This window comes from Kogia breviceps, chromosome 2, assembly GCF_026419965.1.
Source record: "Kogia breviceps isolate mKogBre1 chromosome 2, mKogBre1 haplotype 1, whole genome shotgun sequence".
NCBI lineage: Eukaryota > Metazoa > Chordata > Mammalia > Artiodactyla > Physeteridae > Kogia > Kogia breviceps.
The window spans coordinates 111,572,586-111,599,234 of record NC_081311.1 but is presented as its reverse complement, the minus strand read 5'-3'; the positions used below and the strand labels follow the sequence as shown (position 1 = coordinate 111,599,234).

Below are 26,649 nucleotides of genomic sequence, written 5' to 3'. Positions count from 1 at the left end.
GGTTGTGTAGTGCATGCATAGATTTTTCTGGGTAAAGGTCCTGTAACTTTAATCAGTTTCTAGAGGGGTAGAATTCTGATTTCCTCTGTATTTTCCATAATGGAAGCTGTGGACCTTGGAAAGTTTACTTTTGCATGTTTAAGACTCAATTTTCATGGCAAGAGGGTAGAAAAGAAAAATAAAAGTAACTTGTGAGGACTGGGCAGGCAAAAACTCCGAAGTGTTCTTTACTTCATAAGTTTTAGTAACATGTTTAGTAACATGTTAGTAACGTGCCAGTAACACTGGCATCGTCATCAAACAACTTCTCGTTGGAATCGTCATCTTTGAACATCTTTTCATCTGTGTCTTCATCTTCCTTTACATCTACATCTTCCTTATCTTCTTTTCCATCTGAATCTTCAAACACCTTTTCATCTGCTTCGTCTTCTTCGTCCTTTTCATCCACATCTTCCAGCCCCTTTTCTTCTGCATCTTCTTTGTCCTCTTTTTCATCCAACTCATCGTCAAATGCTTTTTCATACACATCTTCCTCTTCTTCCTTCTCATCTGACTCTTCGTCAAACTCCTTCTCAGAGCCCTCTTCCTCAAAACCTTTCTCAAGGCCGTTTTCTTCTAACTCTTTTTTGGAGTCGTCTTCAAACTGCTTTCCCGAGCACTCTTCAGACCTTTGTTCCGAGCTGCCATCTTCAGCTGCCTTCTGGGGGCTGGCTTCCTCCTCAGGCTCCTGCTCAAGGCCGTTCTCATCAGGATCTGTTTTGGGTCTCTTCTTTTGGGGCTCTCTTTCTGCACCAATCTCTTCAACTCTTTTTTAGGACTACCCTCTTCATGCACTTTCTCGGGGATGCGTTCTCCAGACTCTCTGTTGGGGAAGTCTTCTTCATGCTCTCTTTTGGGACAGCCTTCCTCAAACTCTCTTTTGAGGCAGCTCTCTTCAGATTCTTTATGGGGACAGCCTTCTTCAGCCTCTTTTTCAGGGCCACTTTCTTTAGCATCTTTTTCAGAAGCAACTTCTTCAAGTTCTCCCCCATCTTCTGTTTTTTCAAACTTCTTTTCATCTATAGGTTCTTCAAATGCCATTTCAGTTGCGGCTTCTTGAACATTCGTTTGAGATGTGCAAGGGTGCTCTGAAAAATGCCTAACTCTAGAAAGCCCCACCCTTTCTGGAGCCCAGACGGAATCTGAACGCTGAAGACCTGTGTTGGCTTCGGGAGTGCTGAGGAAAACCTCCCATCCTCTAAGCCTTTTCTCCCTTTCTCTTGTGGTTTCCTCCACCTTATAATCTGTAGTCCCATCCCACACTTGGACAGTGATTTGACGGCCACCAAACCACCTTCCATTGAGGGTCTGAATACAATAATCAGCTTCCTCCGGATCCCTAAAGGACACAGAGGCCACACCATCAGGGTGTCTTTCAAAGAGGAGGAGCTTCCTAACTTGTCCAAACTTCAAACATTCCACCCGAAGGTCTTCTCTGATCTCGTTCAGCACCAGTGAATCATCCTCAAAATCCATAGGATGAAACATTTCTGATGATGACAACTGGCTCGTGGTGCATTTGGGATGGGCCAGCTCTTCTCTCAGGTCTCCAATCCAACTGCTTTTGTTGCATAGACAGCTTTTTCTTGTAGTCTTTGCACTTCTTCTTTGAGGCATCATATTCCCCTTTCAGTTGAAACTTTGCCACCTCCACATGTAATTTGTAGCCTCTAATTTCATCGTCATCCAAAAGTTTTAATGCGAGATCCACAGATTCTCTCCAAATAACAGCAAAGTCCATCTTCTTTAAGATTTCCTTGATTATCTTTGTAAAGCTTGACCTTAAATTCTTCTGTTTGAGTATCTCTCATAATAATGCCAAACTTGGACATGAGCTGTATAAATTCATCCACTGTAATATCTGGAGGCAAACCTGAAACATAAATGTTTGTGTTTCTGTCTTCTTCAATATGAAACCATCGTGATTCACTCTTTCTCTTTTCTCCCCTCTTTTTGGTATCACTGGGTTCAGGGGATTTTCTTTGTGGAGGTTCCTCTGCAGTCCTAGCACTGACATCTTGGACATTCACAGTAGAACTAGATGCACCATCATTAGAAAAGCCATAAGTGGCCTGATATGTAGCAATAAAATCTTCAGTGATCTTGGGAAACCAAGCCTTCTTGTCCAGGTCCCACTAGTATGGGGTGTCAGTTGGCTGCTGCCGGAAAGAATCGTTTTCTCCACCGGGATCTTTCTCGGTGTCGCCGTCCTCAGTGCCTCTGTACAATTCTTGCATTCGCAACTGCTCATCAAACTCCTCGTTCTCATCCAAGTTGTTGCCACTCGTGTTGCCGACTTAGCCCAGCGGCAGGGTCCGGGAGAGTGAAGAGGCCGAAGTGACGCTGGCTCGCCCCGCTGAGTCTTGACACCATTGCTCGATCCACAACTCGGCGGGAGCGAGCACAAGGTGTTCTGTGCTCCCCGCCGGCCGGGTCTCAGACCAGTGTAATATAATTTATTCTTCTCTCTGGGCTTGAGTCTATGTAAAAACAAGACTAATGAATAATATAGGTGAAAATAAATGGGCTGTTTTTATATGCCATTTTTTGAAGATTACTATAGAGGAGTAACAAACAAGCACTTAAATGATTAGTTTCTTTCTCTGCACCTTCTTCTAGACTTACCTTACTTAGTGCATATTATTCTGCTCCAAAGAAAAGAAGCTTTTTTTTCCTCAAACCCAACTACTTCTGCTTTCTACCTTGTTGTAAACTTTCTTGGAGGCAATAAATCTCCATCCTTAATACCTGATGAATGGGTGAAAGGCCAGGAGAAAATTAAAAACAAATTAATTAGTTAAAATGCATTAGCATTAAAACAATTCTGCTACAGTGCTTCAGGTAGCATCTCAGGACCTCATAATCCTAAATTAATCTCTTTGATATTGTGTATCCATACTAAAATTCTCACATTTCTCTGAACCCAACTAATTTTTTTCATAATTGCATGCCCTTGAAAATGCTGTTCTCAGTGCCTAGAATAAATTTTGCCCTTTCCCACATGACAACTCAGGATCTTCCCAGTGCAGCTGTATGTGGTTCATAGTGTGCACCTGTGCATGGGTTTATGATGAATCTGGCAGCATACTCTGAATCATACTTCAAGAATTAGTTCATTGTTACTTCCTCTCTGAAGCCTTCTGTAGCTTCAAGGTTGGTGAATGCCTTTCCTGTGTTTCCACAGCTCTTTGTATATATCTCATTCCACTTTTAAATTCAGCATTTCAAATTATAATTAATGATTTTTATGTCTGTCTCATTTCAGTGGAAATAGAAAATTATATAAACCTAATCAAATCATCGTTAACTCCACCTTAGATGGAAAATGAACTGAAGGAAAAGATAGAGGCCTTAGTTAGCATTTCTTAATAAAGTGTCTAGAGGGAGACAGTCTGCAGTAAATTAAAGATAAGCACAGACTTTATTATTTTTCTTATTTAGAGTAGTTGCACTCCTCCGTTGAATTTGGCTGGTTTTATGACTTGATTCACCAAAAGAATGCAGGTTTGATGCCAAATCACAAGAAGACATGAAGCTTCTGCCTGGGCCTCTTGAAATGCTTACTTCCCAAGTTGTTTCCTTTGGAATACTTACACTTAGAATTTAGTGACCATGTTGGGAGGAAGCCTAAGCAGTTCCCGGAGTGACCCTACATGGTGAAGAATCAAACCTTCCAACTAATAGTCTGACTATCAATCAACAGCAGTACCATTTTGCCCTCTATGGGGGGAGAAGTCTTGGAAGTAGATCAAATAGCCTCAGTCAAGTTGCCCTGGCTACTGCCACAAAGAACACTGATAAGCACTGCCTAGCTTGTGGACAACTGAGAAAAAGAAATGATTGTTGTTCTAAGCTTCTAATTTTGGAATATTTTGTAATGCAGCAAAAGATAACCAGAACAATAATGACACAGATGTTTGAAAAAACAAGCCTGCCCCTAGTCATAAATATTCTTACATATGTGAGGAAATAGTAAATATTTATATGATCCTTGTCTCAAACGTATTTGATTTTTCTTTGAATGGACCTTACTCTTCGAACATAAAAAAAGTGAAGCAATTATAAATATATATATATATTTATATATAAATACACATACTACACATAAAATGGTGAAAATTAGAGAGGTGCCTGAGATCATCTACAACTTAATGGAAAAAGAAAATTCACATAATTAGGTGATTTACTCTAGGTCACAAAGATAGTGACAGAAATGATCAAGATTTGACCTTGATTCTAGGTCTGAGCTGTTGACACTTAAATACAAGTAGAAAAAAAAAAAGAAGGAAAAGATATATAGCATGTGATCAGAATTCTAGTTTCCCAAAACTCTCAAGTAGGCATAATACATCAGTTAAAGGACTTTTAAACTTAGAAGTTCTCCTGTATCAGCATCAGCCTATTATTATATCAAGACTGAGTTCAGTGACAGATGGTTGGGTCACTCAGTTACTAGGGGGATATAAATATTTCAAGACTGATTATATATGGGCCTTCAAATTAGAGGATAAAAATATTTTTATAACATAGCTTCCCTTCCATTAAGTAACTCCTCTTATACACCCATAAGCAAATGTATTCATCTAGGATATCTAGGACTATTTATCTTTCAGAGGAGTCTCACAAAATGAAAACAAAACCACTGTCACTCACTATAATAGGTGATATTTTCAAGTGTGTTTTTAGAATAAGACACTCACTTGTTGGCACGTTGCAGGTGCCTACAAGTATTCTAGCCCAATTTTATAGAACCTTCAAAATCAGTTGAGAAAATTGAGTGCAGTGAGGATGTGAGAATTGATGGCAAAACACTGGAGATTAGAATCCGTTTCCCCATCATGGGAGCTACAACATACTGAGGTAACCTGTCAGTGCGTGTCTATGTATGAGGGGGTATGGAATACAGAGAGGCTACTTCCGGTTCATGGTTAAATTTCTAGACTAAGAATCATACCAAACACATGTGTTTAGAGCTACCTCTAATCTTAATTTGCAAAGCTGATTTTCTATTATTATTGTACAATCCCAGAGTTCCATTTCTTGTTTCTGTACCTTACATAAGTTCCCACCTCCTTCCTAGGACATCTGCTCTCAGAGAGTTCACATCCTTGGTAGTGCTTTCTTCCACCTCAAAGCTCTGACCTCTCGTTAGTCTGAAACCACAATTAAGCTGTTATCAAAGACAGAAAGAACCATCATCTTAAATAAAACTCTGCTTTCAGTCTTGTAATAAACATTCTTGAGGGATGGAATAAAAAGCCTTTTTTGAAGTGGGAGGAAAGAAAAACAGAAGGACAAATACTTCCAACTACTTTTATTATAAATTACTCTTATAGTCTTGGATGTAAGTTAAGGAAAGTGGTGAGCTCAAGAATGTCTGCCACATATCTGTGATGCATGTTTGTTTGAATGGCTGAACCTCTCCTAAGGTGAAGAGTAGTGGCTATAAGCAAGATTTGGCACAAAAGATCAGTTTCATTTTGTATATGTTCAATTTGAGATGATAACTATCTAAAGGGAGATGCCAAGTTGGCAGTTGGACGATTGTGTCTGGAGCTCTGAAGAGAAATCTGGACTAGAGAAAAGTATATAGGAGGGTTGTATAATGGTGATGGTGATGCCAATGAAAGCTGTGGGAGTAGGTGAGATTATGTGGAGAGGTGGTATACAGTGAAGACTGATTTAAAGGCTTTATAAAGGAGGGTGACATGATAAAAAATGATTGACAATAAGAGTGAAGAAAGTTAGAAGAAAAATGCAAAGAGTGTGATATCAGAGAAGCTAAGAAGGATAGTGTTTCAAGGAGACAATGGTCACCAGCATCAATTATTCCTTACAAATCAAGTAAGATGAGAGCTTCAATTCTATTTCAGCCATTCTACTTTCCAGTCATACAAATTTTTAGATTCTTAAACATGCCATGATCTCCCTCACCTCTGGGCTTTCACATCTGCTGCTCAGTCTGCTTGGAGTACACTTCCTGTCCTTATCGTTGGGTTACTCATTAGTCAGCCTTTAAGGTTTTGACTTAAAAGTTATGTTCTCCGGAAAACCTTTCTGATCTCCCACAAGGTAGGTCAGTAATTTAACCTGTGAGCTCACATTACACCTTGTGCTTTATTATTATTACTTTTTTTTTTATTAACTGTTATTCCTTCCCATTGAACAGCAGTCTCCATGATGGTTGGAATCATGATTATGTTGTGTACCACTATAACCCCAGGAGAGTAATGGGACATACAGTAAATATTTATTCAATATATGCTGAATTAATAAATGAGTGAAAGAAAAGATTTTTTATTCAAAAATTTTCCATCCTGGCTTTTTTTTAAAGGCTTTCCTGATTCCTTTTTGAATGCTCCTCCTTTTCTTTTGAGGCACCTATAATCCTGCCCTTATATGTTGTTGTTCTCAGGGTTCTGTTCTTGCCCATCTTCTCTTGTTAATCTATTACTGTGCATAGATTCATGCTTTATTTACTGTATTGTGATCAATATCATATATTGATCTTTGACCCTAATCCCTCCAATGATCCTACCTATATGTCCACTATTTTCTTAAATACTTCTAGTTCAATATTAAACTGGTCCCTAGGTTCAACATAACCAGTTACATAAGAATAAACTCTCTCTAATCTATTCCTCTACCAGTATCCTGAGACACTGGCATCAGCATTCTCCTGGTCATCTAAGGAAAATATCTGGGATTCATCATAGACTACTGTGACTCTTTGCCCACCATTATCTGATCAGCCATTAATTTTCTTAGTATTTTGGAAATCTTTATTCTATTTCTCATTTTTTTAGATCAAATGGTCATTGTTTTTCAAGTAGTTTTCTGAAGAGCCTACTTAATTTCTTTATCCACAGACTCATTGCCCTTTCATTTATTCTATATATTGTTATCTTTTTAACAGGCCTGTTTCTAACTCACCTGCTTCAAACTCTTTAGTGAGATCCCATTTCATAAATCTCCCAAACAAGGCAGAAGAGGCCCTTTCTGCCATAATTCCTGCCTCCCTCTTGACATTCATGTCTTATTACACCCTCTATCATCACAAAATTGTTGTTCCCTGAACAGACATGCTTTCTTTATACCATCATGACCGTGCACATCTATTTTCTCTCCATGGAAGAGTCCTTGCTATGACTCTTGTCAAATCTTAAACAAACAAACAAAAAGTTACTTAAAACACAATCAACTATCAATCTTTTTGTGAAACATGCCATTCCCACGCTCAGACATTAATCCATTTCTGAGATACTCTTCTACTATAAGCATGTTTGTTGCTACATGTTATCATCAAATTCTAATACTTTCTTTGCCTTTGTCTTTTACTTGCTATATTGTATTTTTAGTTCAAGATACTAGAACTAACTTTCTCTTTTCAAGGACTGGTACAATGTACATGCTACGTAAAATTTTATGAGATGAAATGAAAGAGCTTCTTGAAACAGAATTGTTACGAATGTAAAACCCAGGTCTCATCCTGTTAGAATTCAGTTTTTTCTGCAATTAGTCTTGTCCTTAAGGCAACCAAGCTACTGTAATACCACATTCAAAATTAATCAGTGTTAAACTTAGATTAAGTAATGTCATTATTTCTAGTAAGATATTGGCATATAACTGGAAAGTATTTTTGTTTATGGTGGTAGTGTTACTAGTTGAATTGATTATCTTGTTAGGGAAGTATTTGAGGCATCATGCTTTTGTTAAACTAAGTCAAAATTTAGTAGCCTAGAACTTATATTACATGTAAAATGTTGAAAAATAAGAGGGTGATACTAAAACTATCAACCAGAAAGTTACTTTAGTACAGCAGCATATCATTTTTTCATGAATAAACTATAAAGTCAAGTGTGAAAAATTTTTTATAAATCTCTATGGCAATGGAGAATAGAATTAAAATTCAAGTAAAATTAAATTCTAGAAGATTAATGTTGTCTGTTATATTTTATGACAGTAAACATAATACAATTTTGTTAACTTATTGCTTTAAAATGCAAGTTGATAACCAAATGTGGTACCATTTTAGCACAAGTAACTACTTGTGTGAGTGTCCCAACAGGTAACCTGTTGTTAACACTTCAGGTAACCTGAAGTGCAGTAATGGAGAGGCACTTAACTCTAATTTTTTTATAGTATCTTAAATAAAATTAAAATTTCTTTAGGGACTGTAGTATATTCAGTGGCAACATGAAGAATGTTGTCACTTCTTTACCTACACACCTATCTACCTATCTTTATTTTTATCTTTAATTAAATATCATTTTCTACTGGGGGTATTAAGAATATATAGGTGAGTCCGCAATTACATTATAAGATCTCTTATGTGTAGGAGATACTTTTGAAGATATATTTAGCTCATAAATATTGCTCATTAAGTGGGGTGAGGGCACTAAATTTAGTGAAGAGCTGTCCCTTATCTACTTGTTGAAATCAGATAACTTTACCTTCCATTAACTTCATGATTGTGAAACTCTGGTGTGTTGGTAAGTTAACACTTTAGTCGATCTTCAGCGTATTGGTTCCCAAAACACTGTCCCCAGATCTATATCAGCATCACCTTGGAACTTGTCAGAAGTGCAAATTCATGGCCCAGCTCCAGAACTACTGAATCCATAATTCTGGAGTGGGGCCCAGCAATTGATATTTTAATAAGCCTTCTCATTGATTCTGGAAAAACTCTGCTTGAAAGTACATAGGTTCATGGAATTTTGGAGTCCAAAGGAAACTTAGTAACTCACTCTCTCATTTTCTAGATGATGCCAATAATGATTAAATGACTTGCCCAGGGCAGCTCCATAGCTAACTGCATTGTTAAACTCCTGGTTCTGTGCAAACTTATCCAAGCATAGAAGGATCCTTAAAACTGGACACACAAAACTCACATGTACATGCATAAAGTAGATCTAGTATTTACTTTTTAAAGGAGTTTCTAAAAATTTTATCGGCCTTTTAAATGAATTAGACTCTTATACTTTATAAGCAGTCATCAATGTCATTTCCTATTTTAAAAGGTAGACTTAATAAGGCTTAATATTCCATCAATGGATATGCCATATACCTGTGAAGAGCTTGGTCAGTACGAATCAAATTCATTAAATAATTTATATGTGGGAAACACTTAAGGCAGAGAGAGCAAAAAATCTTTTCTGACATAAATCATTCCCAAAAGATATTTTAAAATAAAAAATTTACATTGCAACCCATATATAATTGATTAAACTTACCTATTTAAAGCAGAAACAGATTAAAAATTTGATTCTTTTTAAAGGCTTGACTGCAATTGCAATAGGTATTTTAATGTTTATATATAATAACCTTTTTCATAGTGCAGTCAAATATAAAAGTTAGTGCTTTCCTAATTTGTGTATTTGCATGAACAGACATGCTCTTCTTCATAAATTAAATTGTTCACAGTGTGTAAGCTTTGTTTCTCTAAAGAAAAGGTAGAAGAAATGAATGGAGATAGATCCCCTATAAAGAGTTACAATTGTGCCAAAAGGAAATTGCATTTTCCCAAGAAGTTCTTGTTGATGGAGAAAACACAAGACACCGCCTAAATAAATCAAAGTCCCATGTCAGTGAGCCCATCTGAACAAAACTGCATGCCCTAGATTCATTACTTTGGAAGATAAGTCAAATCCACAGGGTTTCCCAAGGAGTTCAAATTTGATTTTCAGTCTTATTCTGATTATTAATATGTTTGGTCAACAAGGTAGTTAAAATAACTGCTTGAAAAAGAGTCATAAATATATATGCTATACTTAATTAGGCCTATCACCACCTCCTTACCCCCACTCCCCCAATCCCAATAAACAAATCAAGGTGAACAAAATATTTTGTGTTTTTACTTAACTTGCCCATTTTATATCAAGTCACGTGCAGGCAGATAGTCACATAGAATAAGTCTGATAGTTCCATAGAATTAGATTAGATACTGCTGGAACTCCCAGTAGTAAAATAATAATACAACTTCCCTGGGGCCTAAGGTGTTTTCAAAGATTAGGTTACCAGCATAAATCTGACTGTGAGAATGTTTTTCCTTGAGCACGGTTAGGACCTGTCACAATATCCTAGGATCCAGTGGCATCCCTTTAGTAAACCAAGATAGGAAAACTGTCGAAAAGTTTCCAGGAAATTGGAACCACTGTTTTCTACATCTAGCAATGCACAAGGCTATATGTATAATAATGATTTTAGTTCAAGTATGCAAGTTGAAAGTCAATCACGTCCCACTTGTAGATCAAATCTTTATGATAATAATATACTGGTCTGATCTTGGGTTAGAATTTGTTATTTTTGAGATTTATGGGACATATAATATTATAGTATCTCATGCAGTGTAGACAAACCCAACTTTGAGATAGATCTATCTCAAAGATAGTCTGTCTAGTACCTGAGAGCTGCAGATGTTTGAGCAATAAAATAGCATTTGTTAACTATTTACAGCTGAACTCTTGGAATTTATATCATGTATTAGATAGGAAACATGTGGAAAAAAAATCCAGAGATATCTCCCTCTTCAGAAAGCATGTAGTAATTTAAACTTTCTGTATTTGGTCCTGTAAAATTTATACACGAAGAAATTAAATGTATAAAATGATTTATAGGTGGATTAAGAAAGCTTGCAAGTTTGGGATTTCATACATCTTCATGAAAACAGTTATAAATCTCTGTAACCTAAATTGCTTATCCTAGCTCTAAAGAAGCAGCATAAACAGAGCAAACAATTATCTGTAATAAACTTTTTCTTTAATATTGTGGCAATCCCATTTTCTTAACACACTTGTCGTAATACATCTTGTGCTCTCCTAGAGTCAAAAACTGCATCCTAGTGGCTCCTGCTTTTGCCGTTAGGCAGACGCTGTAGCTACTGTGGGTAAGTCAACATGGTAGTAACATTGAGAGCAAATTATTAAGAGGAATGAAATTTTAGCTCTACCTTTTGAGAGCTAACACATTTTTTATAAGCCAAACATTAAAGTTTTTACTGCCTATATGGACAGTTTCAAAATAATATGTTCTGTTTATAGTTTTCAGAATATTTATAAAATAAGTTCCAGGTTCTATAAAGTACTACCCACAATTTGAGATATTTAATGAATTGAACAATATCATAAACATGAACCGCTGATGTAAATGTTCAATCTGTGTCACTAAGAATTAATAATAATCCATAATTTAAAATTTGCAATTTAAATTTAAACACATTAAATCATTAAAATGACACTAACTTTAATGCTGAAGTTCCATTGACCATCATGCAGCAGAAGTTGGAAAGTGGAGGGCTAAGCTAACCACAGACATTTATTTCAAGGAGTGTTTTAGTGATTTTTTAAGAAAATTTAAGGACATGCACAGGGTATCTCTTCAAAACTCTTTGTATCTGTTCTTTACAATTCTGTATTATCATTTTTTAAATGTTAGTACTTTATGCAGATGTACTTAGAGATAGTTGTACTGATTTCCTGGGAGGAAGTAGGAAGCAGATGAGATATAGATCTTGGAAAACAGCTTGAAAATGAATAGAATGAGGTAGAATTGTATTCCTGTTGAGATAATTGTTTCATTTCTTTAAGTTTAAAAAACAAACTAGTCCTCTTTTTTTTTCCTTTTACTATAGGCTTCCCATTAAATCTGAGTCAAGGAATACTTCTCTCTTGCATAAAATTACAAACTCACTTGCTTACAAGGACCAGGCAGGTAAAACACTTGAGTGTCAAGGGCCAGACCAGACACTGGTCTGATCCAGTCAGAGAAAGCAGCAAACAAGAGAATAAAAGAGTTGCCCACATGAGCGAGCTGATTTTCATGACCAAGTGGGTAATGACATTTGGTAATGGAGAGCCAGATTTTCCAGTATTCCAGAGAATTTAAAAATCCAAATTTAAGTAGTATCTTATGGTTATTAAATGCTGGTTTAAATAAATTAAAAAAGTATGCTGGCCTAAGAAAAAATTATCTACCTCTATTTTTCAGTCTCTAAGCTAGTCTCAATCTCTTTAGGGAATAAAAGTGAAATATTTATGGCATTGTACATTATCATGATATTCTAATGGCATTTCTCTTAGATCACTATTCATTAGTGCATTTACACTCATATTGGCCCTGAATCTGAATGTTCTTTAACAACAATAAGCACTTACTGTGCATGTGACATAATTCTTGGTGTTGTAGATGAGAATAAAGAAAGAGAAGACTTAGTATCTGACATTCAGGTAGGGAACTTTAAAACGTAAATGTGAGCCATGAATCAGTTCCTATGTTTAATGATTATAAATTATACGTGAAATGTGCCAGTATGTGCAATGACTTTGAGATGTCTTTTTTCTTGTTTCTTTATTGATATATTATCAAAACACAAAATATTCTGTAATCACACAATAATATTTACTATATACCTAGCTTTATGTGCTAGCAGCAGTATATCTATATTTAATAAAACATTTAATAAAACATTTCTGCTTCCATAATTCACAGAATAATGTAGAAGAAAAGTACAGAATTTGGGGTAAATGATTTCTGTTACGTCTCAGATTGGTGTGTGACCTTGAGCCAGTCTATTCATTTCAGAGCTTAGTTATCTAAGCTATTAGGTGAAGATCAGGATCAATCTTTCCTAATATGAGACAGTAGAGATGAATATTCTTTGTCAAATGTACAGAACTATGAAAATGCTGATTACTATCTCTAATCAATCTTCTAACAAAAACTGTAGAGAAAACAAAACATGAAATGGATGCGGCCATAGACTTTAAAAAGATCTCAGTCTGGGTTTCCCTGGTGGCGCAGTGGTTGAGAGTCCGCCTGCCGATGCAGGGGACACGGGTTCGTGCCCCGGTCTAGGAAGATCCCACATGCCGTGGAGCAGCTAGGCCCGTGAGCCATGGGTGCTGAGCCTGCGCGTCTGGAGCCTGTGCTCCTCAACGGGAGAGGCCACAGCAGTGAGAGGCCCGCGTACCGCAAAAAAAAAAAAAAAAAAAAAAAACTCAGTCTCATTGGAGAAGCACCCCAAATATTTCTGTTCAGTTTTTGATTTTTAAGTATAATTAACTCTAATCTGTCATACATCACTATTTGGGACAACTTTCTTTTCTCAATCTATCCATAATTCTTAGAGTGACTTTCTCAATATTGATTAAATAGTTTTGTGGGGCCTTCACATTTTCTAAGCTATTTTCTAAATATATTTACTGTAAGTGACCATTTTTTACATTGAAGAGAAAAAAAAACAATTTTAATTGATTCGAATATAGTAGATAATCGTTAGGCCTTTCCCTAATATATTTTTGTGACGAAGTTAATCAAGTGCTTATTTTAGTGCTTTTATAGGACCATTTTTTTCCACTTCGTGCAGTGTTATGTGTTCAGATATATGAAGCTTGTTTTTTTTTTTGTTTTTTTTTTTTTTTTTTTTTTTTTATTTATTTATTTATTTTTTTTTGTGGTACGCGGGCCTCTCACTGCTGTGGCCCCTCCCATTGCGGAGCGCAGGCTCCGGACGCGCAGGCTCAGCGGCCATGGCTCACGGGCCCAGCCGCTCCGCGGCACGTGGGATCCTCCCGGACCGGGGCACGAACCCGCGTCCCCTGCATCGGCAGGCGGACTCTCAACCACCGCGCCACCAGGGAAGCCCGAAGCTTGTTTTTAAAAGTGACATTGTACATAGGGCTATGGCTCATTCAGATGCAGCAAGATGTCAACTCAAAATCGTAACAATTTATACATCATTGGAGATGGTGTTACTGATTGCGTATGGAATTTAATAGGCCTTCACTCTTATTCCTGAAATCACAGACATTCATCTTCTCATGTTTACAACAACAACTACAACAACAAAAATTAAATTAAATAAAGGTGTTTAGAAGCATTTTTCATTCACCCAAAAGTACAGCAGAATAGAAATGGTGCGTGACAAACTTTAGGTCAACAAGAATTAAAATTGATATGTGATAAATCATTGCAGAATGGAACCTTCATCAGAAAACAGTGAAGGATTTACTATCAGCTCTTGTCTTTGTATATGTAATTAGAGGAGGAACCGATACAAGGAGTGGGTCTGGTAATTGTCAAAGTCAGTAGCTACATGACGTGAGACTATCTGGAGATGATGGATTGTGATTGCCTTTTCACTTGTAATTCAGATACGTTGGCATCAGTTAGAGAGCAACAAGAAACATTTTGAAAATATATTATGTTCTTCAGGCTAGAATTTCCTAGGTGAATCAAATCAATATTAGCAAATTGTTCAACCAAGATGCCTCTCTACTAAGTGAATGGAAATTACTAGGTGAAATCATATGGTAAATTTTAGCTATTCCCATCTGAAGAAAGCAGCGTGGCGTGATTGAAAGGGAATAGCCTTTAAAATCACACTTTCCTGGTTTGGGTTCCCAAAGCTGACATTTACCAGCTATAAAACAGTGGATAAATAATCTCTCTGATCCTAAGTTCCTTCAGTTCTAAAAGGGGAAAAAATACATATATCAATAGGCTGTTTAGGATTAATAAATTAAATTTGAAAAATATATTGTCATTTTAATTGTAGTATAGGTTATAGGGCAGTTATTATTATTATTATTATTATCATTTCCAACAGAGGTCATAATTAGAACTAGTTCCAGTATGCTCTGCATCCCAGTTTACCACAATTACCAGAAGAAGCTCAGCCTTTTCCAGTCACACTTTATCTTTATGGCTCTCTCTGTATGTCTCCTAAATTGACTCAGACTACCATGCATGAGACCCTGGCAGTAGACGTTCCATTGAGCCCTATGGAACCCATGGCCTGTCACTGGCAATATTTCCTGTATCCTCAGTATAATTAAAGTGTGACTTCACACTGACAGCTTTCAGGTCCCACACCTCCACCTTCCCCTTTTGCACCACATCTGACAAGATGATGAGAAAGCCCAGGTGCTCCATCCCTTGGCACCGGCATGGAAGTTCAAGCCATGCAAAGCCCAGGGCAGGCATGGGAGTTGTCACCCAGCAGCAACCTTTTTCCACAACATATACTAATGCCACCACCACTCTCTTCACTTAAGCTGTTAAGGATCTTGGGTGCCTGTTCAACTCTCTCCAGAAAGTCCCATTGTATGAGCAGTAAACTTTTTCATAAACTCTTGGCGCATGCATGTGTGGCATAGTCTGGGCATCCAAACTAATTTTAGATGTATGTGTTGGAAGAAGATTTGCACCCGTTCTCCAGGAGGCGTCCACACAATACTCAATGTCTTCCTTATCATTTGTTTATGTTTTTGCTCTAATTGAAACCTGGCAACTTCAAGAATCCTGATCCCCTTTATCCCTCTCAACTGGTGGCTATTCTTTGCCTCACACATGTCACTGGAGGTGGAGTTTTGTCTTGGATAATTCTCATTTCCTCTTCTAGACCATTGTTTCTTATCCTCCCTAAAGCAGAAAAACAACAAAAATACACCTCCAGGTCCTGTGGACCAAAGACTTATGACTTCACTATAACTTTGCTGTCATTTTAAAGGCACATTCCAAAGATAATTTATCTTGAATAGGTCCCCACCTCCTCCACTATCTTCAGACTCAAGCTACCTACATTTGACTTGGACTTTTGCAATAACTCTCTAAGAATTGTACTGTGGTGGTCTGAATAATGGCTCCATAGATTCATGTCCTAATTCCTGGAACATGTGAATGTTACCTCATATACCAAAAGGGACTTTACAGCTGTTATTTAATTAAGGGTCTTGAGATGGAGAGAGTATCTTTGATTATGCAAGTGGAACCTAAGTGGAATCTCAAGGGTCCTTATAGTCAAGAAGCAAGAAGTTCAAAGAAGGAAGTAGGAGACAATGAAAGCAACATTTTAGATAGATGGGAGGAAAGGGGGCCACAAGCTAAGGAGTGCAAGTGACCACAAGGAGATAGAAAAGGCAAGGAAAAAGATGTTTCCCCTTGATAGTAGGCCTGGGAAACTAATTTTGAACATCTGGTCTCTCAAACTGTAAGGTAGTTAATTTTTGATGTTTTCAAGTGCCAAGTTTGGGCAATTTTTATAGCGGCAATAGAAAACTAATTCATTTGCCTTTTGCTGCTCTTGTGCCCTTACAATCTGCTGGTGATAAGGTATACAGTGTGTTTCTTTTAAAACACAGATGAAGTCATTTCATTTTCCTGCTCAAAATGCTCCAGTGACTTCCCATTTCAGAATAAAACCTAAAGTCCACACCATGGCCTAAAGGCCTCAGTGGTTCGGTTCTGACTACCTCTGTTTCATTACTTTCCCCTCTTTCACGCCACTTCAGCCACACTGGAATCCAGTCTCTTCCTTGGACACATCAATCGTGCACCTGCCTCATTATCCCCTCACCTCATTACTATCTCAGCTCAAATGTTTTTTCCTTAGAGGGCACCTTCCTGACCACTGTACCCAAACAGTATAGCCTCCCCACTCTCTAACCTTTGCCCAGCTTTCCTTTGTATTCTTCTATTTTTTAACTTAGGTTGCTATTATATCACCTATTAATTTGCTAATTTTCTTTGTTTTCTTCTAGAATGTAAATTCCAGGAAGAGACCAGGGGCTTTATATTTTTTAACAGCTCTATCTCCAGCACTTAGAATAGTGTCTGCCTAATAATAGGCAATCAATACATATTTGTTGTATTAATTATTTAAACTCTTAGAGTAATGATATTACTGTCTATATTTTTACATACCTAACAAGCCCCTTATGATATTCTTAGCACTGCTTATATGCCTTACAAATTGAAATGCATTTAGTCTTCATGTTAACCCTACAAAGTAGGTACCTCTATTATGTAAATTTTATAGATAAGGGAACTGAGGGACAGAGAGGTTAAAAAATTTGTCCAAAGTCACAAAGCTTGTAAGTAATCGACCTCCAGAGTTCATGTGTTTAAGCAGCAGGCTGTGCTGTCTCTCTAGTAGTTGTATTAAGTAAACACATTGTACTAGCCAATTGTATTTTTTTTTCTAAATATAATGTACTTTTTTCTATTTAAATGTTTCTTTCAATTTTCTTTTTTTTAAACCTCTTTTATTCGAGTATTTACAGATTCATAGAAAGTCATAAAGATGGTACAAGAGTCCTATCCCACTTTCCCCCAGTGGTTATATCTGACATAATTAGAATACAGTATCAAGTCCAGGAATGTGACATTGGTTCAATATGTGTATAAAGTTCTATGTCATTTCATCACCTGGAGATTCCTGTAACCAGCAAACCAATCAAGATAAAAAATAATCACAATCAATACAAATATCCCTTGTGCTACTGCTTTATAATACCCATCCCCTTCCCACCACTGCCAACCCCTGGCTACCACTAATCTGTTTTCCATCTCTATAGTTTTGTTATTTCAATACTGTTATATAAATAGAACCATGCATTACGTGACCTTTTGAGTTTGACTTTATTTTTTTGGCTTAATGCCCTTGAAATTCATCTAAGCTGCCTTGTGCATCAATGGTTCATTCCTTTTTATTGCTGAGTTGTATTCCATATTTCAAATATAATTTATGATCTTTTTCTCAATATAAAATAATAGACGTCTAAGAGACCAACACATGATTAAATGCATGTTTTGAAAGGTAGAAGCAGATTCTCCTGGAAAAAAAATCTGTTCTTAAAACAGAGTCAAAATTAATAGAATTCTAATAGACATTACATAGACATGTTAACTTCAAAATATGACAGTTAACATTTTAGAAATTTAAGATTAATTTTAAATAAAGTTAATGTTCAGAAATGCATGCATATTTAAAAATAAGATCATGTTCTGTCACCTGTCATGAGACTATAAATTTGCTGTTGTGCTATTCAGGAGATCACTGGGTGCTGGCTAGAATGAGCACATACACACAACTGCCCAGATGAGCCTATGTATGTTATATAGCAGAGCATGGACAGTCATCTTCTGCATATGGAAGATGACCTCAGCCCAGATTACTTTTCTTGGCGAGGGAGGGCAGGGGTTGGAAGCCTAGGCACTGTAGGCAAGGCAGGGAGCTTCTAGAGTGCTGGGTGCTGGGGGAGGGTGCAGATTGGACAATCATTGTGTTCAGATTAGTTTGAGATGGTTTGTTGCTAGACTGGTCTTTGTGTCTGTGTCATTCCCTATGTCCAGAGATGTCAGGTTTGTGTGTAATCAGTCTCTCCACTCTGTTGTTTTGCTCAGAAAATTTGCATGCCTAGATTAAATATATCTGCCGTGAGATGATCTGTCAAGAGCATGAATTTTCATCATCTGAATGACATCATCATGCTCCTGGATGAAGCCTTGCTTCCCTTTCTAGGAGCCTGACTCCATGACAGCCATAGCCAGGAACAGGATGAGGGATCACACCCTGCTCTCGTTGCAGCTCAGGCTCCCATTGCCTCAATTCTGTCTCATCAACCTGGCTGTAAGTTTCCCAGAGTCAGCCCTAGCCATAGAGCCTTGTTTTTCTCCATAGCTGCCCAAGCTGTAGCATTGAGAAGCCACTACTATTAGAAGCTTAACAGATACAATTACTTAATAAGTCTGAGTCTCAGTTTCCTCATTTGTAAAAAGAGAGCAAATATTCTAACACTTGGTAGTTGGGGTGTGGTCAACATTAAATAACCTCTGGCATGTGAAACGTATAATCCATTGTCTTGCATGATAAAAGCATGCAAAATAGTGTTGAAAATATATTCTGTATATTCTAAATACAGAATGCTTAGCTATGTGTCCCTTAGATTCAGCTGGATGTATTTTTTTAACATGACCTAGAAACAGTTGCATTTTTGCTGGCATAAGAATCACATAAAAACCATACCAAGAGGCACCCTGGAGAAAGAAGGAAAACCACACCCAACCCAATTTGGAGGAATACATACGAATTTTTTGTGTGTAGAAGTTATCATTATTATTATTGTTACTTATGGCATTACATTGTTAGGATGTGAAAGAGTTTTTACCACAGAGTTCTAAATCTTATTAGGTTCTTAGTAGCATTCTGAATTAAATGTTGTCTCAACCTATACATTTGAACTAACATAATTCTTAAGCTATAACAGTAATTGGAAAGAGAACAAAGTAAATCCATAGCAGCAGCCAAAAGAATAAGACAGGTCCATGAGTATATTTCAACACATTAAAAAAGGCAGAAAGTTGACAGAAGCCTGATAATAAGTGAAAAAAATAGAATAATATTAATGATATGCTAGCCAGAATAATGTGGGAGGGAGTTCCAATGAATGAACTGTAGAAAGACTTCAGTCTTGGTGTCCACAGTGCTGGGTGATTAGTTGAGAAAGGGGCTGGACAAATGGAAGTTCATTGGAAAGCTGCCTATGAAACAGCTGCTCTATGGCTTTCCTCTCCTACTCTTCACCATCCCTTTCCCAGCCTCTAGTTATTCCACTAACAGCTACCAACATCCTGGTGTTTTCTCCTGAGCAAAAACCAGAAGACATTACACTAAACATATTTTGCAGACTGTGGAGAACTAAGGCTCCCACTGTTAACATAGACATCAAAGAATAAAACTCTTTATTCTACAATTTTGAGAGTAAATAATCTAATGGCTAGTTCTCTCTCTCTGCTGAATTCGTGGTGGTTATCAAACCCTGCCAACGCATATGGCATTTCCCCATCTTCTTAGTAAGAGGAGAGATTTAACAAGAGCACAAATCCTGGCACTCCACATTAGGGCTGGTTATGGGAGAATACTAGCATTAATAATGCTATTCCTATTCTTACGTGGATATCAAAGGATCACCAGTGGAATGAGAAATACCTATATAAGCCAACCAAAGAAAAAGAAACACAATTGACAGGGAAGGAAGGAGACATTTGATAGTAAATAGAAGACAACTAAAAAAAAAAAAATCCTAATTACTACCATCAAAGGGAAGAATGCTATGAAAACCAACAAAGACACAATGGAGATGATCAACACATTCAGAACCCAGTTTTTAAAAAGACCAATAAAATAGTAAAAACTCTAAAAAGTTGGATCAAGAGAAACATAGGCATGGCAAAAAAATTTTAAATACACATATGCACATAAATATACACACGCTTTGTAAATGAAAAAGAGTGGGTCCATCTCATAAAAACTAGCAAATGAAAGGAATGAGAAAATGTAAGTGTGCTAATATTTTCATCTTACATAATAGAATGCCAAGTGATAATGTGGGAAGTAAATGGAACATGAAGTAGTAATAGAGGTTTGATTATACAAGACCTCAGACAAACTATATAAATGAGGAAGAAGAGGAAAGAAAAAGGAGGTGAGACATAAGTTAAACTATCACCTTACATAGCAGGAGGGTTTTATCTAAATTAGGAAATAGTAGTTTAAGCTTATACTTTTAAATTACTGAAATAACCATCAAAGATTAAAATGGAACAGTAGTGTTGGCATCGGTGGGAAGAAGATGATGAAAGAACAAGTGTTTATTATAAGTCCTCTTGTACTATTTTTTTCACCCTGACATTTAAATATTTTAAAAACTAAAGTAAAAATGCTATTTAGATAGATTTAAAACAATAAAATCAGTTAAACTGGTTACATTTAACATGGTTTGACAAAGTGCCTACTAATCTGACATTTATCAGACTGATTTTGTCATTAAAGAGGCAGAGTAATCACATTCATAGACTGTGTAACCATAGCTCAAAGCTGTGTCTTTATTGTACATTGTGTAGTCTAATGAATATTTGCTGGTGTTTAGAGGATACTTTTTGTTGCATTTCACTTAAAACATATTACTAAAATAGAAATGCTTGTTTATTGTAGAAACTAAAAGGAAAAAAGAACAATAAAAGTTGCTTTTAATGCAATGGCTGGTCTTTTTAAATTACTGTTGTGCTGTAATACAGTTATTTTCCTGCGGAAGAATTCTCAGGAGGGAATTTGACATTTTATAGTACTCTGTGCATAAGCTCACATATTATTTAAAATAAAATTTATAATTTAGATGTATAAGTCATTCCAGCTCTAAGTTTTCAGTTATTGAATAATTTAGCCTTTTTTTTTTTTTGCTATGCAGTTTCAGAAGAGAAATATTAACTACAGCGATAGTCACACAGGAGACCTAATAAGAAAAGAAGGGAAATATTTTTTAAAAAATGATAAATGCATGTTATTTCCATTTCAGACATATATGGGTTTACTTGTTCATTTAAAAGTATAATTTCATTTTTGTCCTTGAATTTACAAAATAAAAATGAGGGAAAAATTGAAATTTAGTCTGATTCTTTGGCATTCTACTGTTAGATCATATGCCAGTTTAATAGGCCTGTGAACAATTAACAGATACATCACTGGAAATGAAAACAAAGCAATCATCATCTCAATGATATAATTTTTCCGAATTTTTCAGTGTCGATTGAGTTAGTATTTGCAATAGACCTCTTTGTCATCATAATCCTCTTCTATGAAGATTTGCTGTTTTTGAGCATATCACTTGATTTCCAGATCATCTGGATTTTTAAATCCATGAAATTCCATAAATCATGAATTGTAAGACAAGCACACTGCTGAATGCTGAAGATACAAATGTACATAAACATAGTATTTTTCCTCAATTAAAGGAAAAGCATAAATATAAATTAATGTAGAAATATCTAAATAAAATTCATATATGTTCTTAGGAGAGAGAGTTTACTGAAACCTGGTTCCCTACAAAGCTTCTTACAAGATGTTGGGAAGCAGAATGAAAAGTAGATTAGGAGAACATGCTCGGAAGAGAGAAGAGTAAGCAGCACAAGGTAGTGAGAAGGCAGATGTAACTTCCTTATATTTGCGCTGAAAAGTTTTTAAGCCTGTGCCTCTCAGAATTTTATGGAAATAAGAATCCCATGGGCTTCTGGTTAACCTGCGAGCTTGAGTCCGCCAGTGTGTGGGTGATCTGAGATTCTGTGCATGCAGCAAGCTCCCATGTGAGGTCTGTGCTGCTGGCCCCAGGACCACGATTGGTTTAGTCGAGGCCGATTCCACAGAGATTCAAAGCAAATGTTTTGAACTGTGTGCGTATTTACTGAAGCAACGGAGAAGGTCATGTGTAGGAAAATGATTCAGGGAAAAGCTCTTCCTCTCTTTGGACTCTCCAGCTTCTCAGTTGTTTGCACTTACCTTCCCTAACTGACTTCCAGGGAGCAGGTTCTGCTTAAGTACTTAAGTCCTCCTTATACACTGATGCTTGCCTTTGCCCTACCACTCACATTTCAAAAAGTGATTCTGCCAGTTTCCAGGAAACTGTGGCTTGTTTATTTTATAAGCATTTGCTTATTTCACCTCTACATACTAAAATAGGCATCACTCTCCTCCTCAACTAGTTTCAGTGCTGTTGTTTTAACAGAGCAGAACACTTCAACTTGATGGTTAATACAGCTTTTACTCTGGCTACTTCCAACCAGTCTATATGTATTGCCCGTAACCCAGACCTGAAAATATGTGATCCAACATAGGTGGTCAATTAGTTACATGTTAAGCACATTTGATGGGGTATTTCTTGATATGGTGATCTACCAGTTATGTCTTAGTGCATAAGAAAATGATTACCTTTGAAATATTTAAAATGTAGGTTTTATTGCTCTGCATTCAGAATGTAGATTTTCTTGCTCTGCATTCAAAAATTTATATTCAGTACCTGTGGTGTAAGACTGAAGAAACTGTATTTTTAATTAGCACCTAGATGAGTCTGATTTTGTGTAAACCTCTCTTAGGGAGTTAGCATTCTCTTGCAACACTAGGACATCAGGACAGTTGATGAGTATGAATAGAGATATCTGACAACTTCTCTGCAGGTAGTGATTCTTGAGAATGGGATGTTATCAATTTGAACCAATTGGAAGGACTACAATTGAGATTGCATTAATGATCTGACCATAAATCTAATGAGTTATTTTGTTATTAACAAAGAAAGAAAGGAAGAAATGGACCTTCAAATTGGGTTCATTTTGGACTGTAAGGTAGAATGTCATTCAACTAAATGCTCATTATACCTGATCCTTAGATGAAAGGTAGTTTTTCCCCAAAAGATATGAAAAACTGTTATGTTAATTTCACATGTGCAGCAATGGATAATGCTAAGATGTCAAAATGTCTCTAGAATAGGAAACTAACTAATGTGTACACTAGAAATATTGCAAATAAGAGATAATTGCCATTGGAAATTTGCATGAACCTGACTCTTAAATAGTTCTTGTGCTAAAGCTGGTCTCTAAAAATAGAAATTTGAGAACAGAGAATAGGGCCTCCATGAGGTATTATACTAAAGTAAACTAATCAATCATTAATTTTAGAAACATGGATCAAAGATAAATTCCTTATTAGAGCAATATTGAATATGGCAACTTTACGTCGCTGTGTATCAATCACTAGTTCCTCTGTAAGTGACCATTACCCAACTTAATGACCATTTACCCAATTTAAAACTATAGTTAAGAATTTTCAAGTATAGTCAATCTATGACTACATTTTTATACAATATAATGTCTAGTGATAAATTTCAAGCTTTTAAAAATATTAAGCTTTCATTAAATGAGAAATTATTGTCCTTACTCTCAGTATAGTGTAGAACAAGATGAGTAACTAGTATAAGATTTAAACAAAAAATAACATTTTTCTCCCTCCAAGTCTACTTTAGAGCTATGTTTTTCTTGTATTGAGTCCTGCAGATCAATAATATACAAATTCCAAAGTGATTGTGAAATGTATTTCATATTCTAGTTAGTTAATGGTCCAATGAGAAATTTAATGATGGGGTTTTTGTTCATTTATTTATTTTCAGAATTTTAGAAAGAAATTATTTTTAAGATAATAAAAAAAATGTTCCTATGGAGAATATGACATAAAGTATAACAAATGACATTTAACCACTTTTAAAAATACTGGGAATGCTTAATAACTACAGAAGTCAAAATTTCCCCTTTGAATTTAAATAAAATTACCAGAATGTTCCATTTGGTTATAATGTAGACTTAAGAAAATTACTGTCACTCTGAGGTACTGGAGATTTGCAGTAAAGTGATCACCAGGGAAAGAATTGCTCAGTGGGTTTCAAGGAGCTGCAAGTCAGTAAAGCAGGGCAATAAGACAATTGGAAATAAGAATAATAATACCAGTAGCTAAATGCACTGCCATTAATGTGCCCAGCATATAATAGAATATTTAGTAACATCTATAGATGAGCTCTTCTCTGTATATAATTTTTCATCTAATTTCCCAACAATCCTATTATTATCCCCATTTTACAGATTAGAAAACTGGAGCCCAAAAACATTACATAACTTTCCCAGTTCAACTACTAATCTGTGATAGAAGCAGGTGTTGACTTCAGATCCTTCTGATATGAAAAGTTTATGCTCTTAATCACTATTAGGGAATAGAGAAAATTTGTGAAGTCTGACTACTTTTGAACATCCCTTAAATCTTTCATAAAAACATGTAAAATTGGTAGTCAGAATACCACTCTTCAATATTCATAATCAGGCAGTATTTCTTATGTATTGGTTTAGACAACTGTTTATTTGGTGGTGGGTGAGGTGGGTTTTTGTTGGTCTTTATCCCAAATAGATTAGATAGACAGATATTTAACTAGTAGAATCACACTGTATAGTGAGACATTCACATTCTGGCAGGCACATGCAAACTGAGGCAAATTAGAGGAATCATAAATTTACATATGCCATCCATTGCTTGCTCTGAGGTTGAATGCTTTTTAAGGGCTTTATCAGAAGAACTCATCAGCACTAAGTAACTACTTTCCTTCTCTTGCCTATACTCTCCAAGTCCTTTTGTTCCATTGGCATACATTTTATGCACCTATGAAACACTTCTACTGAACCCTTTATTGGAAGCACGATACAAAGCACTATGAATAAGAACATAGGAGAAAAATTTCCTCCTGAGGCAGGGATCTAATTTAGCTAGCATTTGTTTGTAAAAAGCTCAACAATACATTAACCACCATCTACGGTCTGAGTAGTGACCTAGGTACTGGTGATGTAGGTAGATGGTCCCTATTTTAAGGGGAACTTAGTTCAAGTGACAGAGAGATAAAAAGATAATTTCAAGTTCAACATAATAAAGGCTATAATAGGAATCCATGCAGGGTACCAAGACAGCACAAAAGAAAATCTCTTAATCCAGGTAGAGGGAGAAGTATGACCACCCAGAGTAGAGTCTCAACATGAAAAGTAATATTTCAGAAGGGAAAGGGCCAGAGGCATGTGCTTTCTGTCTGGACAAGGACTAGTCCTGAAATTCAGGTACCTGGAGATTATACTGACTGCCCTTTAGTAGGATGGTATGTAGGTTGAAGCTGTGGATAGTATGGATGTGTAGAAGTTAGTTTTATATTTTGATTTAAAATAGATTAAAAATATTGATAAGCCAAACATAATTTTCAAGTATATAATCGTATAAAAATGTGCTATTATCTTCTGAAGCTTCTGGATTGGTCAACACATTGACGTGCTGAGAGGGTGATGCACCCACGGCAGGGCATGCCTCGTCCCATCCCCCAACATTTTTCTGTACATCTCTTCCATTTGGCTGTTCTTAATTTTTGTCCTTTATAATAAACCAATAAAGGTAAGCCAAAAACAAAAACCAAAAAACCCAAAAAAACCAACTCCCTATGTTACTTATGTGAAGTACTTCTTATTGAATTTATTTTGATTAGAAAATATTGGTATCAGTATAGACTCAAGCTACTTGCAGAAGCAGCTATAATCCTGTCTGATGACTTTTTTTTCTTCATTTAACTGTTAACATGTGTCATTGCCTGACTCATAGCAAGGTATTGTGATGCTTGAGAATGATTTAGAGTTTTAACTATTTCAGAGGAGATCATCTCTCCAAACGCCACAAGGAATGCCATTATATTAATGAAATTCCCATTAGAGGGTTCTTGGGATGATAAAGTGGCAACAAGGATTAGCATTTCCAGGATAAGCATTACATTTTCATGACAGCCATTCTCCCCTGTGTTTCAAAAGAATGGAAGGTGGTCCCCAAACAAGGAATTGTTAAGACAGGAGCCAGGCTTTCAATTTGGCTGATTGGACATGGTAATTTTCTGCCTTTTATTGGATGAGGTATTTAAAAATAAAGTTCTCTGACTATAATAACAGACTACCTTTTACTTATGTCATTGGTCTTCTATTTCATGGTTTACTTTTTACTGTATTGTGTGGATGGTAAGCTCTCTCCCAGAACATTAGATGGTATGCTGAGAGAATTCACAGCTGAATAATTTATTCTCAGGGAGTGTGGTACTAGCCCAGACAAGAGGAGTAAAAAAGAAAAACATAGTGATAGAAGTGCTTCTGTTTATTAAGGTACGAATAAGAGGAAAGTCTTAGCAAAGAAAAGTAGAATTTCCAAAAATTGTGCTATAAGAACAAAAGTCTAGTTTATGCTAAACCACAAAATTTCCTCAGCGGGTCACTGACTGGGGAAACAAATGGAAATATAGATTTCTTCTTGGCAATAAGTGCATAATTAATCAAGTTACTTGGCTGTCTTTTCTCTACTTAAATGCTACCAAACTGGCAATTGTTTATTTTTTCTATTTAAAGGTTAAGTTCAGTTGATGTTTTGGCTTGCTTTATTATTTCTTCCCT

At 36.2% G+C, this 26,649-nt stretch overlaps 1 pseudogene; it reads right to left on the bottom strand.

Annotated features, from left to right (window-relative positions):
• Positions 1-253: 253 nt before the first annotated feature.
• Positions 254-7,072, bottom strand: LOC131750378 (17S U2 SnRNP complex component HTATSF1 pseudogene; annotated as a pseudogene).
• Between the last annotated feature and the right edge of the window lie 19,577 nt (positions 7,073-26,649).